At 39.7% G+C, this 13,844-nt stretch overlaps 1 protein-coding gene and 1 pseudogene across 1 annotated transcript in view; one reads left to right on the top strand and one right to left on the bottom strand.

The window, feature by feature from the left end:
- Positions 1 to 13,844, top strand: part of RGS7BP (regulator of G protein signaling 7 binding protein) — a 94,289-nt gene that overhangs the window by 23,028 nt on the left and 57,417 nt on the right. The gene's annotated exons all lie outside the window — the stretch shown is intronic.
- Positions 3,592 to 3,751, bottom strand: LOC116864011 (annotated as a pseudogene).

Below are 13,844 nucleotides of genomic sequence, written 5' to 3'. Positions count from 1 at the left end.
AAGAAACTAGGAAGTATGTAACAGATGTGGATTATGTACAAAATGAAATTATAAAGAAGAAATTTCGTTGGCCTGGAATGATTAAAATAGCTTGACGTTTTAAAAGTGCTTTCATGATAAAAATAATCTCATCTTGTCCTGAGAATATACCTGTGATATTTTTATTCTTATGCTCCAGTTGAGGAAATGGAGGCTGACAAAGATAAAGTATCTTGCCCAAGGTCACATGGTCAATAAACAGGGTTAGTACTCAAACTCATGACCTTTTCATCCCAAGGCCACTAGATGTTCCACTCTGCTACAAGAATGCAAGTATGGCTGACTACAACTCAGATTTATGAGACAGAATTTCTAACTTGTTGCTTTTCCCTTCATTTTCTTTATAAATGCCAGGAATAGGCTTAGCTCTGTTACTGTAATTGAGGAGCTATATTAAGATTTTTTTCTTCTTGCAAGGAGAGCAGGTTTCTCTGAATATCTTAAGGAGGAAGATTTATTGGGAGGTTATGTAGTTTTGCGGGGAACACGCAATCGAAGGCAACATGAGGGAAGGCTTGGAAAACGGGCACGAACCAAGGAGACTGCACAGAGTGTGTAACAGGCTGGCTAAAATGTTGTCCCAGCCAATGCCACTGCTCGATGCTGCTGCCCCAGATAAGCCGAAACCATCCCTTTCTCTTGAGTCACAGACTACAGATGCAAAGCCCTAGTTGGGATGCCTCGTTAGTCAGGCGCGGCGTCCTGGCTGTAGGTGCTAGAAGAGAGGCTCTCTTGCTTTCAGCTTCCACTGTGGGAAGGAGGACACTGGGACCCCTCAACACCAGGGATAAAAGGGAATCTCCCAACAGAATGAAAGGTTGGATATTGGGACACCCAAAGAAATGACAGTTATCTCCTGCAGAACAACACTGATTTAAAAGGATGTATCTATATTTTTGTATTTTCCTACAGTATTAGAAGAACTTTTTCTACAGATTTATTTGAGAGAGAGAGAGCGCATGAGCAAGGGGTAGGGGCAAAGGAAGAGAGAGAAGCAGGCTCCCCATTGAGCAGGGAGCCCCACGCGGGGCTCCATCCTAGGACCCCAGGATCATGACCTGAGCCAAAATCAGATGCCGAGTAAGCCACTCACGCGCCCCAGTATTAGAAGACCTTTAAGGAAAGTTTCTAAGGAAAATTATAAGCTACTATAAAAAGTATCTGTATTTATTCTTTTCATTATGAAAAAAATCCCTGGTTAATAACTCAAAGTCACTGGCAACATTAAGTCAGCTTGCACACTGAGAAAACAAAAGTCTGTCCCTGGGGAGTGTGCTAGGAGGTCTGTGGGGTTACCCTCTCATGAGCTTTTTAACAACCCAATTTCGCTCCCACAAAAAAAATGCCCCATGCAACAGGGTCACATCCGCTGTAAGCCAGTGTGCTTGTTCTTCATTCGTTCAGCCTACATTTATTATGCCCTCTTCCATGTGCTAGGAATTCAGGTATTCAGTACCTGATACTAGGAATACAAAGATAAAAATTCAGATATCCTGGGAAAACATCTTGTCTGTGCATGTATGTGCCAGGCCTGCCTTCGCAGGTATGAATCTGAGTTTGTGTATGTTGCAACGCAAGAATTACAGATAATCTAATTTTCAAACCACACAGGGGATTTAGGTAACCTGCTAAAATGTTTAGACCTTATCAAAATTTATCATCTTGGAAATTCACCTCCTGGTGGATCCTCAAGTCTCCTACCTGCCAGATTTTCCCCCTTTTTGGCTATGTGCATACATACTCAACCAAAAAATAAAAATTCCTTATTGCTAAGTGCTATTTTTAGAGAGAATCTTAGGTCTTCAAAGATTTTGTTCCATAAATCTGTTCAGCGTGCTGTCTTTCAGAAAAATAAAAAGGAGGGAGCTCACCAAAGACAGGTTTATACTTACAGTCAGGCTAATTTAAGTGATAAAAACGGAGCTGGAGCCATATATGGGAAGAGCTGAACCAGGACTTCGTGTATCAGAGTTTAAATCTTTCTTGAAACAGGACAAGCACCACCACAATTTGTGGTAATATCCTTTCTTTCCTGAAGCGGTATCTGGGCTGTACCAGCTCAGGGTCTGTTTTCATAAACAGAAACAGAAAAAGCTCCCTAGAACAATGAGGCTTAATCTGCAAAACACAGAGAGGCAGAATGGGCTTTCTAAAAAGAGCATTTACTCTTAGGAGAAACTGTGTAAATACGTTTTCAAGTGTCAAAATAATAACCTTTTATTTCCTGAAGTTGGATGGTGAAGCATCTATGTTTGCTTTCCTAGGTATTTAGAAGGCCATTTCCTTTTAAAAACATGAAGTAAAACATGATGATGACCTCGTCTCCAGCTTCACAGAGAAAGTAAAAGTGTCAGCTGCTGGAGCACCTTTATAAATAAGTAAAACAAAGTTTCTCTACTTCCAACCACTCTTACCTTTAGTGGCCCTCCCGCATCCTTCAGGGAGCCCAATACTCCCCACACTCTGGGCAAGGCTGTTCTGCTCCCGGGCATTTGGGTAGCAGGGCGTCCGTCCTATATTCGCCGAGGAGTCAGCTCCCACTGCGGACTGAATCGCCCATATTAGTAGACTATCCCCTTGGTGTTGCTTGTGCCTCTTGGGCCTCTGGCTCTTTCCTCACAGCTTCATCCGATAAACATACTGATGGGAATCTTGTTCACCACTCTTGTGTCATCATCTCCCAAGGCAATGCTAACAAGAAGCTGCTGTTTCCAATTGACCTCTCCCCCTGCACAAGCGTCCCCTGGACGCCACCCCTGAGCATTCTTCCATGTCTTGCTATGATCCAGGTGAGAACCATGACCAGTTTCTTCACTGAACCACACAGGTGGTAGCCCCTTCATTTCTTTCCTCTTCAGCGAAACATCATTCATTCCCCACCTGCATTCAATTCTCTTATCATGGCTTCTGGAAAGTCTTAGCCTTTGTGTTACCTTCCCAGCTTTAGAGGGACCCATGTGGTTGGTGATACTCAAACCCAGCCAGGATACAGAAGTCCTTTTCAGGCCAACCCTGGTCATATTAATTAATAAAAAACTGGTTTAAAAAAACCTCTAATACTAGGTTCTAAGACAAAGGGCTCTACTTTCCAGATTTTGGGGGCTTTGGGAAGTTTATTTCATGAGATCCAAAAATATCCTCTAGGACAAGTGTTCTCAACTTTGGATGCATATAGAATCACCCAGAAAGGGGCGCCTGGGTGGCTCAGTGGGTTAAAGCCTCTGCCTTTGGCTCAGGTCATGATCTCGGCGTCCTGGGATCGAGCCCCGTGCCGGGCTCTCTCCTCAGCAGGGAGCCTGCTTCCCTTCCTCTCTCTCTCTCTGCCTGCCTCTCTGCCTACTTGTGATCTCAGTCTGTCAAATAAATAAATAAAAGCTTAAAAAAAAAAAAAAAGAATCACCCAAAAAGCTTTTACAACCCCTCATGCCCAGGCCACAACCCACACCAATTACATCAGCATCGCTGGTGGTAAGACCCACGCTACTCAGGTGATTCCAAAGGTCAACCAAAGTGGAGAACCACTTTCCTCAAAAGTGTTAGGAGGAGGAATTCAACATAAATATCATCACATAAATATCATTTTTTCTTCCATGGACTAACTTGAGTACCTGCAAGACACCTGGATTTTAAGACCAGTTTCACACCCTTCTATCAGCAATAATCGCGCCTCGGATAAACCTCATTGGCTACAATACTGCCACTGTGCAAAGCTTTTTCACACCCTTCTAAAGCTTTATTTCTCTTTGTAATTACACACATCGAAGTAAAAATGCATTACAAGTAAAGGTTAGAGGATACTTCAACTTTTTTTTTCCTCACGTCTGTTTCTGAGCTACATTACTCTTTCAGCAAAGATTGATTGAGGCACTGAGGGTGACCCAGGAAATAAAGCAGACATGGTACACCCTGATGGAATTTATATCCGCTACAGGACACATACGATAAATAAGGAAACAAAGAAGATTATTACAAATGTGTAATAATTTAGACAAAAAATCTAATAGAAAATAATTTAAACAAAGAATCTAATAGAAAAGGATAAAGTGGTAGCAAGCGTGTCCCTTCCAGGGACAGGAAATGGGCAGTTGGTTTAGGTGCCACTCTCTGAGGGAGTGACATGTGAGATGAGACCTGAATGGTAAAGAACTAGCCAGCTGAAGATTGGGGGCACAGCATTCCAGGCAGAAGTAGGGGTGAGTGCCAAGACCTTGAGGCGGGAACAAACTTGGCGAGTTTCAGATTCTGACAGACTGGAATGTGGAGACAGGGTGGGAGAGAAGGACAAGACAAGGTCAAGGAAGGAGTTTGAAGCTACGCAACTTGGTTAAGTCACAGCGAAGAGGGGATAGGATTCAAAAACTAAGAAGCCACTGGAGGAGATCCACTTTTTTTTATATGTGTGGGGAATGGTGACTGAGGGTAAGAGAGAAATCAGTTTCTCTGGTGATAGTGGTTCATTGTATTGTTCTAGAGATAAGGCCAGAAGGACTTCCAGATGGAATGAGGGTTGGAGGGGGTGGGGTGGGGAGGGAGGAGGGAAAGGGAAGACTCAAAAATGAGCCCTCTGTTTTTGGCCTGAGCAACTGGCTGCATGGTCCTGCTGGGTCATGAAAGAGGGAGGTCTCGGCGAGGAGCATTTTGAGAGATGAGAGAGCAAAAATCAGTGGCTTTCTCTGGACATAATAACTTAGAGATTCCTTTAGGCATCCATTAATATCCATTAGAAGCCAGTGTCCATTAGGACAAGTCTGGAGCTCAGAGGAAAGGTCCGAGCTGTACATTTAAATTTGAAGGTCATTGACATGGAAGTGGTATTTAAAACTTTGGAACTGGAAGAGTTCACTTAGAAAATGAGACAGAAAACAGAAGAGAGCAAAGGACTGAGCACTAAGTTACTCTTAACCTTTAGGAAGAAAAGAGAGATCCAGTTAAGGAGACTGAAAAGGGGCCAGGGATTTCGAATTACAGGGCCTTGGACGTCCAAAGAAAAAGTGTCTCAAGATAGAAGGTATGATCTTGGAGCCAAAGGCTGTTGAAATGTCAGAAATGTCTAATAAGAGGACAGAAGGACCGTGGATTCTGTGAGATGTTCTTGGTGACTTTGACAGGAGCAGCCAATGAGGCAACAGGGACAAAGAAGTCCAGACAGGAAGGATGAAGAAACAGTGGTAGGTGAGGAAGGCCAAGGTGGTGACTGCTGACACACGTACCATCAAATTTTGCTATGCCTGGAAGCATGTGCTTCTCCACATCCTGACTTACACTCTGAGCAAAAAGACACGTGACAAACGTGCACACTTCTCTTACCAGGACCCAAGAGGATGCATTAGATGCCTGCCCAGTTTATACACCATATATTCAGTGTATCCCCTGGCTGGAACAATGGCCACAAGAAACACGAATGAATGTTTGGGGTAGGATTGATTCTACCCTTACCCTGTGCATTTTCCTTCTGGAAAGATGCTCCCTACAGGGCCCACCTCCCCAGCTAACCACCATGATCAAAGAGCAAAATATACAGTCAGCTAAAAACCTATAAATGGAAGTTAATTATCAAATGAGAGAAAAAGCTAATATACCTTCAACCCTAAATCGCATAAAATAATACTTCCTCACATTTCTATTCATTTTCACTTAAAACTTGAATAAATTCCTATGGCTTTTAGGTGAACTAGATTTTCACCTTCCTTCCACAGCAAACGGGAAGCTGTAATCCTCCTTTACAGAGATTAAATGGTTCTGCCAGCACTTTTTATAGGTCGTGGCCTCAAGAAGTGGTTGCATGTGTTTGGACAGTAACTGTCAGTGAAACAGCTTAATATCAGGTTTTCTTTAAAAAAAAAAAAAAAAGGCAAAAATCTAGCTTTTGGGAGAGACCTGGAAATCAAAATGGGTATCACAGAAAAGATTCAAAGAGACTTAGCTGTCTGGGTGTCCATGCATATGAGCCTTTGGGGTACGGTCATGACTGACATAAATTACTATTAGAGGTGCCAATTTAAGTCTCTATTTTGCAGAGAAGGATAGTTTGTAACTTTCCAAGTCAACACAGTCTTGCTCTGCATAACAGGGCTTTCTGAGCTGGAGTCCCCAAGTCTCTTTGGATAAGTAATGTCTTCGGTAGACATCAAGGAACAGCTAAAAAAGTGGCCCATCATCTTGGAGCAGGGCCAAGTTCGAAGACAGAAAAGCCTGTAGCCATAGTAGCAAAAGGAAGATCGTTCTGATTTTTATGGGCAAACCTCAACTGGGAGTAAGAGGTGGTGATCGTGGTGAAGAGATTAGAGAAATAGAGAAAATTCTGAGCGAAACCATGTGAGGAATTCAGCGGGCATCAAGGAAAGTGTGGAGAAAAAGGAAATGTGTTATAACCAGGGTGACTGTGTTCCTTCTGGTGTGATTGCCATATACATTCACATTAAAGAAATCCAAATGTGTTCAGAAGTAGTAGTCACAGTAGTAGAAGTAGTTGTAGGATGAAAATCTTGACCCTATTTCCACTCATTCCTGCAACTCATCTTTTTGCAGAGGGGGGTTGATTTCTAATCAAGGCAAGAAAGACATACCACACATTTCACTTTTCAAAACAAAATGTACATAAAGCAAGCATGTAGTCTGTCAGTCAATGACACAGAATATCTACATTTCAAGTACGATAGGTATTATTTTACCTTTCACTTACTTGACTCACTAGATTAAGGGAAGCTCCCCGTTGCCTCTGTAAAACCAAATGATTAATGCTCATGTTAGCAAGCATCTTCTATACCTGCCTTGGACTTCTGCCCCACCAGCCAAGTTGTAGGTTATCAAGAGTCAAGTTTTATTGGTTTCCAAACCTCTTTATATTTATGCTGTAATTCTGACTGATCATATGAGATAGGAGGGGCAAAAAGAGAGCTGCTCGTAGGGGCACCTGGTGGTGATCCCAGGGTCATGAGCCTTGCATCAGGCTCCACCCACAGCATGGAATCTGCTTGAGAGTCTCTCTCTCTTTCCCTTTCCCTCTGCCCCCCCACCTATGCTCTCTCTCTCTCAAAGAAATAAATAAATCTTAAAAAAGAGAGAGAGAGAGAGCTGCTAGTATTAAAAACTAAGTAGTTGAATAACTTCAGAAAGTGGAGCTGATAAGAAAAAATGTAGTATCAAATTAGGTGTGGACCAGATAACAATAAAAGGCTATGAACAATAATCATAAAATTCTAGGAAGAGTCTACACTCAGTGTGCATCACGAGTATCTTTAAATTCTGGTACACTTAAAAAAAAAAAAAAAACTGTAACGGGAAATTGGAGATGACGTGTTTTGAGTGTGGTTTTTGCCAGATGGAGAGCTCCACACTCAAAGAGAAGTCCTTAGCTTTTCACCAGAAGACTGGTGGAGGAGTATGTAATTGCATCTCCGCTTAAAATAACAGTTTAAGATAAGAATTACAGCCAACCTATTAACCACCAAATTACCAGTCTAAGTGATGCTGGGTGAGTTTCTACTATAGCTGTAGGGAGGTACACTTTGAGCCTCTGAGCTTTCCTTCTCACTAGAAGCTTGGCTAAAATCATTTATACTCAAGAGATATATCCTAGAAATATGTTAGCCATGAGTTTCTCTAAGCTCTATCCCTGGATCAGGTCAGATCCCCAAAAGTTATATTGCAAACCGTGGTGCTCTAGACAACGATGGAAATTCCTTCAGAGAAATATGATTTTAGTGTTAGACTCTTGACTTTTATAGAGGGCCTATAAAAGAAATGATCACGGGAAGAATATCTCTGCCTGGTTTGTCAGACTGATATTTAAGCTTTCTAATACACCACTCAAAGCCTGGTACATACCAGAAACACCACATGATAAACTTCACCCTGTTAAACACCCAAAGGCATCATGTGGGAAGGGTGGGAAAGAAGAAAGAAATAGGAAGGAAACCATAGTCTTATACATAACTGACTCAACCAATTAATTACAAAGCTCCTTTTTCCTTCTGCTTTACCATGTTTTCTTCTGGATTCATGAATTTTAAAAGTTAATAAGCCTAATAACTATGTATTATTTTACCTACTTAACCTAAACTGTATGTATAATTCTTTTTCTCTGCTTTTTTTAAATTGAAGTATAGTTAGCACACGGTATTACATTAGTTTCAGGTGTACAACATAATGATTTGACAAATCTATATGTTATGCTAGGCTCCCCGGAAATATAGCTCCCATCTGTCACCATACAACACTATTATCATACCACTGCCTATATTCCCTAGGCTGTACCTTTCATCCCAATGACTTGTTTCCATAAATCCAAGCCTGGATCTCTCACTGAACCTCACCCACTCTGCCCATCTCCCCCCACCGCCTGCCCTCTGGCAACCACTAGTTTGTTTTCTGTGTTTATGAGTCTGTTTCTGCTTGGTCTGCTCATTTGCCTTGTCTTTAAATTCCACGTACGTGAAATCACATGGTATTTGTCTTTATCTAACTTATTTTACTAGCATAATACCCTCTAGCTCCATCCGTATGGTCACAAATGGCAAGATCTCGTTCATTTTTATGGCTGAGTAATATTCTATTATGTATACACACCACATCTTCTTTAACCATTCATTTACTGATGGACACACAGGTTGCTTCCGTATCTTAATACTATAACTAATGCTGCAACAAATGTGGGGGTGCATATATCTTTTCAAATTGGTGTTTTTGGGGGGGGGTTTTGGGGGGGGGTAAATACCCAATAGTGGAATTACTAGATTGTATGTCTATTTTTAAGTTTTTGAGGAGGAACTTCCATGCTGTTTTCCACAGTGGCTGCACCAATTTATATTCTCACCGAACAGTGCACAAGGGTTCCTTTTTTTCCACATCCTTTGCCAAAACATATTATTTCTTATCTTTTTTATACTAGTCATTCTGGCCAGTGTAAGTGATATGCCATTGTGGTTCTGGTTTGCATTTCCCTGATGATTCGTGGTGGTGTGCATCCTTTCATGTGTCTGTTGGCTGTCTCAATGTCTTCTCTGGAAAAATATATATTGTTTTTCTGCACATTTTTAATTGGACTTTTTTTTATATGTTGAGTCATGTAAGTCCTTTATATATTTTGGATATTAACCCCATATCAGATATATCATTTGCAAATATCTTCTCCCATTCAGTAGGTTTCCTTGTCATCTTTTTTTTTTAAAGATTTTATTTATTTATTTGATACAGAGAGAGAGAGAGAGATCACAAGGAGGCAGAGAGGCAGGCAGAGAAAGGGGGGGACGCAGGCTCCCCGCTGATCAGAGAGCCCGATGCGGGGCTCGATCCCAGGACCCTGAGATCATGACCCGAGCTGAAGGCAGAGGCTCAACCCACTGAGCCATCCAGGCACCCCCCCCTTGTCATCTTGTTGATGGTTTCCTTGTCTATGTGAAAGCTTTTTTATTTTGCTGTATCCCAATAGTTTATTTTTGCTTTTGTTTCCCTTGCCCCAGGAGACCTAGCTAGAAAATTGTTGCCAAGGCCAATGACAGAGATTACTGCCTATGTGTTCTTTTTTTTTTAAGATTTTATTTATTTGACAGAGAGAGAGATCACAAGTAGGCAGAGAGGCAGACAGAGAGAGAGGGGGGAAGCAGGCTCCCCTCTGAGCAGAGAGCCCAACAGGGGGCTCGATCCCAGGACCCTGGGATCATGACCTGAGCTGAAGGCAGAGGCTTAACCCACTGAGCCACCCAGGCGACCCTGCCTATGTGTTCTTCTAGAAGTTGTATGACATCAGGTCTCATATTTAGGTCTTAAATCCATTTCGAACTTATTTTTGTGTATGGTATGTGAAAGTGGTCCAGTTCCACTCTTTTGCACGTAGCTGTACAGTTTTCCTAATACCATTTATTGAAAAGACTGTCTTTTCCTCATTGTATATTCTAGCCACCTTTGTCATAGATTTATTGACCATATAAGCATGGGTTTATTTCTGGGCTCTCTACTCTGTTCTGTTGATCTGTATGTTCATTTCTGTACCAGTACCATCTTGTTTTGATTCCTGTATACGTCTTTCTCAAGACTGCTCTGGTGATTTGGCATCTTTTGTGGTTCTACACAAATTTTAGCATTATTTGTTCTAATTCTGTGAATAATCCTATTGGTATTTTGATAGGGATTGTACTGAATCTGTAAAGGCTTTGGGTAGTATGGACATTTTAACAATATTAATTCTTCTAATCCACAAGCATGATATGTCTTTCCATTTCTTTGTATCATCTTAAATTTCTTTCATCAATGTTTTCTAGATGGAGAGCTTTTAGAGTACTTTTTAGAATACAGATCTTTCACCTGCTTCATTAAGTTTATTCCTGGGTATTTATTCATTTTGGTGCAATTATAAATGGAATTGCATTCATAATTTCTCTTTCTGCTACTGTTATTAGTGTCTAGAAATGCAATCAATTTTTTATATTAACTTTGTATCCTACAACTTCACTGAATTCATCTATTACTTCCAATAGTTTTTTGGTGGAGTCTTACAACTTTCTATCTACAGTATCATGCCATCTGCGTATAGTGACAGTATAACTTCTTACTGACTTGGATTCCTTTCATTTCTTTTTCTTGTCTGACTGCTGTGGCTAGGACTTCCACTACTATGTTGAATAAAAGTGGGGAGAGAAGACATCCTTGTCTTGTTGTTCCTGATCTTAGTGGAAAAGACCTCTCACTTTGTCACCACTAAGTATGATGTTAGCTACAGGTTTGTTACATATGGACTTTATTGTGGTGAGATATGTTCTCTCTAAACCCACTCTGGTGAGAGATTTTGTCATGAAATGATGTGGAATTTTGTCAAATGCCTTGTCTGCATCTACTGAGATGATCATACGATTTTTATCCTTCTTTTTGTTCATGTGATATACCACATATCACACTGACTGATTTGCAGATACTGAAACATTCTTGGATCTCCAGAATAAAAGTGATCTTTTTAATATATTGCTGAATGCAGTTTGCTAATACTTTGTTAAGAATTTCTGCCTCTATGTTCTTCAGGGATATTGGCCTATAGTTTTCTTTTTTTTTTTTTTTTTTTTTTTTTGTGGTGTCTCTGCCTGATTTTGGCACCAGGGTAATGCTGGCCTCGTAGAGGCTCTCCATCTCTTTTGTTATTTTCAATAGATTGAAGAAGGTAAGTATTAACTCTTCTTTTAATGTTTGGCAGAATTCACCTGTGAATCTATCTGGTTCTGGATTTTGCTTTGTTGGGAGTTTTTTGATTACCAAGTGAATTTTGTTACTAGTAATTGGTCTGTTCATATTTTCTATTAATTCATGATTCAGATTTAGCAGACTGTATTTTTCTAGGAACTTATCCATTTCTTCTAGTTGGCCCAATTTGTTGGCATACAATTTTTGTAGTAGTCTCATAATTCCTTGTATTTCTGTGGTATCAATTACTTCTCTTTTGGGGGGTTCCGATTTTATTTATTTAAGTCCTCTTTATTTTTTTCTTGATCAATCTAGCTAAAGGTTTCTCAATTTTGTCTATCTTGGTTTTATTGATCTCTACTATATGTTCCCTAAAAGAAACCCATGTCAGACCTAAAGACACACACAGACTGAAGGGGAAGGGATGGAAAAAGATATTCCCTGTAAATGGAAATTAAAAAACAAAAACAAAACAGCATAGAAATAATTATGAGGCAAAATAGACTTTAAAACAAAGATTATAGCAGGAGACAAAGGACATTGTATAATGATAAAGAGATGAATCCAACGAACGGATGTAACAACTGTAAATACCTAAGCACGCAACATTGGCACATCCAAGTACGTAAGACAAATATTAACAGATATAAAGGTGAATATAGGTTTTTAGTTCTCTTGCGTAAATGATGAGTAGTAAAATGCTGGATCATGGGCTAGGTATGTATTTAGCTTGAGTAAATACAGCCACAGTTCTTTTAAAGGGGCAGTAACTATTACCCTCCCCAAATCAATTCACAGAAATTCTTCTCACCAAAGCTTGGTATTATTTTTCTTTTTCATTTTAGCATTCCGGTAAGCGGACATTTTGAAAGTCAGGTTCTCTGAGATAATAAACCACAGCCTCCCGGTTGGCACAAATACAAATTTCAAAGCTTTCTACCTTAAGCACTTCCCATCATCGGCAACTGCCCTTCAGTAAACTAAATCTAATATTAAAAACATGTAAACATAATTCAAGAGGTTTCATCATAGAGAGATAATATCATTTTCCTTTAAAGTTAGCTAATTTAACAGAATGATCAGGAAAATCCTGCCAGACAGAGTCTCACCGTGAAATATGAAGATGTAGGAAGTATTCCCATCCAATGTAGGACTAAGAATCGAGTAACTTATATGGTGATGGAAATTCTTCATTGATACATCTATTCCAATTTGCATTCCGTATTAGCAGGGAATCTGGAGATAATGGTTCTGTTTCCTCTTCTCATTTTCTTTTTAATGAACTATATTTGAAATCATCATTCGCTACAATCAGAATTACAAACAAATATTTTGAAAAATGCTAGCGAGTCTTTTGGGGGGAAAATAACAAAATAGAATAAACTACTCACTTACAATTAAATACTGATTAACTTGTATTTGACTCACAGTTTCCCTCTCTGTGATGCACTTCTTTCTGTGGGATGCAATATCCAAAATTTGGCAAAGAAAGCAAATATAGAACACTCAAATAATGTTATCTCTACAATTGACTGTTGCATTAAATAAATATTTATTCATGTTACTAACACACACAAAATTGGTTGTCAACACCACTAGCTAATAGTTTATTTAATTTTTACATGCATCATGGTAAATCTGTTGCAAAAGCCGTCGCACATTCACCAGAATGGGATGGGTTACAGATTTAGGTTTAAAACCTGAAGTGATAGAAGTACTGTTAAATAATAGAGATACACACATTTATATAATTAAGTTTTGGAAAGGGCTTTCTAAAAATGAACCCAAGCCTGTGACCATAAATAAAATGTTGGATACACTTAAGCATATAAATATTTTAAGCGTGTGTATGCAAATAAAAGAACACCACATAGAAACAGAGAAATTCAGCATGTGTACCATCTTGCTGGGTAACTGACCCAGGCTCTTCAAAAATAAGCCAATTTGGGGCGCCTGGGTTGCTCAGTGGGTTAAGCCTCTGCCTTCGGCTCAGGTCATGATCTCAGGCTACTGGGATCGAGCCCCAAATCAGGCTCCCTGCACAGCAGGGAGCCTGCTTCCCCCTCTCTCTCTGCCTCTCTGCCTACTTGTGATCTCTCTCTCTGTCAAATAAATAAATAAAAATCTTAAAAAAAAAAAAAAGGAAACAAGACAAAATCATGGGGAAAAAAAAATGTAAGGGACAGTCACAGATTGAGAAGAGATGAAAAGAGACTTCACACCCTGTGTAAGCCTTCATAAATTTTAGGTTTGGAAAATTAAAAAAGGTATTTAGCAGCTATTGAGAAAATTTGAAACCAGATAGTATTCAACGTGTTTTGTGTATTAACCGATGACATATCTAATGTATGTATCAATTTCTGCAGCTATTTATTTAGCAATTGAAGGGAAACCATACTATGAAAAATATTTCAACAATTGTTTCAGAAAGAAGTTAATAACTTACCTTTAAAACTTTTATGTTAGTAGAAGACAAACACTTCATGAGTAAAATAAGCCAAGGACATGAAATCCCAAATCATGAAAAAAGAAATATGAGGAGTGGAAAGCTTATGGAAATTTTACCTAGTTTGGTGGTAAGCAAAGAAATGCAAATTTGATTGCCAAGGATTGAAAAAAAAAATAGGAAATCTACA

This window comes from Lontra canadensis, unplaced genomic scaffold (genome assembly GCF_010015895.1).
Source record: "Lontra canadensis isolate GAN:19392208 unplaced genomic scaffold, GSC_riverotter_1.0 scaffold4, whole genome shotgun sequence".
Classification (NCBI taxonomy): Eukaryota; Metazoa; Chordata; class Mammalia; order Carnivora; family Mustelidae; genus Lontra; species Lontra canadensis.
This window is presented reverse-complemented; position numbering and strand designations above follow the sequence as displayed.